General features: G+C 44.0%; 1 pseudogene; it reads right to left on the reverse strand.

The window, feature by feature from the left end:
* Positions 1-1,734: 1,734 nt before the first annotated feature.
* Positions 1,735-3,604, reverse strand: LOC101603989 (annotated as a pseudogene).
* Positions 3,605-3,912: the final 308 nt, after the last annotated feature.

The raw sequence follows: 3,912 nt of genomic DNA on the forward strand, positions 1-3,912 counted from the left end.
TGTGTCTCTGGATCTCTGGTTTGGTAGGAGTTGAGTGTTGCCTGTGTCTATCTCCTTCACCCTTGTGCTGTTATCAGGTTCACCAAAAAAGCAGCACTCTTGCTCATTTCCCCAATTACTCTGTGGTTTCAACTGGGACCCTGGTAAGGTGCGATGGGCTGATTCTCTCCTCAGGATCTGCATGCATCTGAAAAAGAGAAGCAAATTCTCCTATAGAGAGTGAAGTCAGCACCAGATAAATGAGATAGCCATTATTATTTTATAGAGAATTTAATAGGTGTAGGCCTATAGCTCACAATTGGTGGGAGCTTGCTAATGGAGAGCTGGCTCTCTATTTTTGATATGGTTCTGGTTTGTTTCCCAGATCCAGCTATGGGTTTTGTTCCACTAAGTGGATCTGTTAGCCAGTTAAAGAGCAGTTGCTTACCCACCATGGCTGTCTTCCACTATTGCACTTGTGTGAGTATCACTTCAGGTTGTTTGCTGTTGAGTAGCTTAGATCACGAGTTGCGTGGACAGGTATTGGTCATTTTCCCCCAGTTGCTCATGCAGCACCTTCTGGTGCTAGACGAGCTGTCTGGGGCCTGACTTTCTTCCAGATTCCAGTCAGGTCACTCCATGTTCTGTATGAACAGCATATGGTGTCTTCAGCAGTAGGGTCTTACCACTACCTCTTGGTGGGTCATCAAGTACTCTGACAGAAATCTGTCTTCTTTTGGGAAACTTTGTAGGTCTCTCTGATCAACAACTCATTGTGGATGCTAACTGCATGCAGGTACTGGGGCTTACAGGCCAGTGCCAAGGAAAACAAGGAATAAAAAGTTAGGTAATATAAAAAAGAAGGAGAGAAGAGAGAGAGGAGGTAGGGAGGAAGGGAGAGAGAGAGAAAGAGAAAGAGAAACAGGAGAAGATTAAGGTCAGTCTTCATCATACCCTCTCCAGGGCCCTGTGATTCAGATGTTCCCTCTAAGGACCTAACTAAGGTTCTAAGGATCTGATTAAGGTACATTGTTTTTTTGATGCAAAATATTTATTCCTAGTTAGTTATTTCATATAGTAGTTTTTCCCCTCAAGAGGCTTGTGATAACCATATCTTTTAAATCTGTAAAGATTATTATCAAAATAATCTTAACCTTTGAAATCTCACAAAATTTATATTTTACAATCCATCCTGAATATTAAAGCTGCAAGAATATCAATATTTCCTATATCCAAATATTTTACAGCTGTACCCCAAAAAGAAAACACAAACAAACAAACAAAAAACCCCACATATGCTTGGTTAAGGGCTAAAGTTAAACAACGAGACAAAAATAAAATATCCAAATTATTGCATTAATTTAATACAATTATAACTTCATTAGTCACTTTGTCATTGACAATAATTGCTTGAGCATGGGGCGAGTGTCCCGAGGGCTGGTAGTGGAAGCTGTCGAGCAGACCAGTGTCTCCTCTCTGTGTCTCTGCATTGCCAGCTCCCACTTGTGTGTCGCCCCACATATTCTCTGTATGTACTTTAAAAATGCTGCCATACATACTTCTCTCAACTAAGCAGGTAACAAGGAAGAACAACAAAAGCTAAGCAAGACAATTGCTCTCTCTTTGGGATATGATTATTTCTCTTGTGCACAAAATATTCAACATAAGAAAAGGAAAAGAGCGATTTCTTTTTTTATATCTCTAAACAGACAATCTGAGTTTACTGGGTCAGATTAACTGTGAGCATTTCCATGCCTACTTCCAGGCATCATCACCTGATGTTTCACTGCTACTGGTTTCCATGTCTGAGTCTTCAAACTGCTTTGCAAGTGCTTCTCCACAGGGAGAACAGGGTGGAATTGCACCTCTGCAAGAAACCATTCTCCCCAAAGCCATTTCTTCACAGCTGCTCTGTTTTCATGTGGAATTCTTTGAGCTGATCCTCTTTGAGAGGAAGGCAATTCTCATAATTTTCAGGATATTCCTACCATCCCATTGCTTTCAATAACCTGTGCTCTGCTTTGAGAGAATGTGAGAAGACCTCTTTTTCTTCCACAATGGGAAGACCAAGACCATTCTGAAAGCAGCTTTCTTCCCCAGTTTCCTTTGATTCACGTGTGTTTCTGCCCTCCAAATCCTCCAGCTTGTCACAGTCTCTGTTCTCTGAGAAGTCTCCATTACCATCATCCTTTAGAGTCTTCAGGAACTCACTCTTCCTGTCCGTGGTTCAGCGGGTCAACTTGGTCAGACAAAGGAGCTCATCTCAGTTGGAGGGGTAGTGCTCGAAGGACTCTCTTTGTGAGAGCTTAAAACTGTGCCACCAGTCAGTATCACTGGTTTAGTAACAGAGATAGGATTGGTAAAAGTAGACTCCCAGCTAGAGGAAAGGGATCCTGATTTGTGCTCCATTCTGTTAGCTTTCTATGCATTGGGCTTAGAAGGAGGTGGTGGAGGTTTAGGAAACAGGTTTTTAAAGGCACTTGGGACCATGGTTGAGATTTTGTTTCCATTTGCATTAGGAGACCCTGGTGAGATGAATGCAGCAGACAAAGGCAGCAGCAGGATCATCTTTGGAAACTTTTTTGATGACTAGCATCTTGGAGGTTGCTTGGCACTAGGTGGGTTTTCCCACGCTCCAGAAGGGGTATGGGGTAGTTTGATTCAGGTATCCCCCATAAACTTAGGCGTTCTGAATGCTTGGTTCCCAGCTGATGGAGATTTGGGAATTAATGCCTCCTGGATGGAGCGTATTGTTGGGGGCCGGCTTATGGGTATTAAAGCCAGTTTCTCCTTGCCAGTGTTTGGCACACCCTTCTGTTGCTGTGGTCCACCTTATGTTGGCCAGGGGTGATGTCCACCCTCTGCTCAAGCCATCATTTTCCCCTGCCATTGTGGATCTTCCCCTTGAGCCTATAAGCCAAAATAAATCTCTTTTTCCCAGAAGCTGCTCTTGGTTGGGTGATTTCTATCAGCAATGCGAACCAGACTGCAACAGGGTACTAATAGGTCTGCATGGATGGTTCTGTTTTCCAGCTTTTGGATTCAAAGAAGGAAAGTCTTCCTCTTCAAACTGCAACTGTTCCACCTTGTCGTCATTGTCTTCTTCTTCTCCTCTTCCTCCTTCTTCTCCTTCTCCTCCTTCTCCTTCTCCTCTTTCTCCTCCTCCTCCTTCTTCTCCTCCCCCCCTTCTTCTTCTTTTTATCTCTAATCTCTGAAGGTGGCTTTTCTGAAAAGGCACAGCCTTTCCAGGAGTGGAAGCTGCCATTCCAGCATTGAAGATTCCCTGGGCCACCTCCACAAAGCTGACATATGCCATCATGACAGCGGGAAGAGCCATACTAACCAGGCGGGGTCCCTGTGATTCCAGCATATGTTCCTTAGGGACACCAGAGTCCACAGAATCATGGCAGAACAGGGAGGGTTGGTGCCAGGAATATCCAGCAGTCCATAGAGGTCCATTGTTATAAAAGCCATCAGAGGAATTATGTTGTCGTCGGCTTATTCCAAATCTACCTTCTCCACTGTACAGGTGCTCTCTGTGTTTTTCAAAGGTGGTTGTAGGAGACTTAACTGACTGTGGTGTTGAGAAATTTAGCCAAGCAGGTACAAAGTCATTCTGTGCCATTTAGGTCAGTGTCTACTTTCAGCAAAATGAGGCATCCAACCATATGGCCAGGATCCCAGGGTGTCACCTCTGTGGTCCTGTTTCCCGAACTCTGTGAAATGGCCAACTGGATATTCCATGTGGTTTTCTTGTGAAAATAGCAGCCTGGCCAGCAACACACCTTTTGATGAATGACAAAGCAGCCAGCTCTGAGTGGCTCACTCTCTTGATCGTCTCAATTGCTCACTCCAAACTACCTAGTTCCTGACACGTTTCTGAAAGTGGGGAGGGGAAGGGGAAAGGAGAAGGGGAACATAAAAAGTATTTGT

Source organism: Jaculus jaculus, chromosome 7, assembly GCF_020740685.1.
Source record: "Jaculus jaculus isolate mJacJac1 chromosome 7, mJacJac1.mat.Y.cur, whole genome shotgun sequence".
Lineage (NCBI taxonomy): Eukaryota > Metazoa > Chordata > Mammalia > Rodentia > Dipodidae > Jaculus > Jaculus jaculus.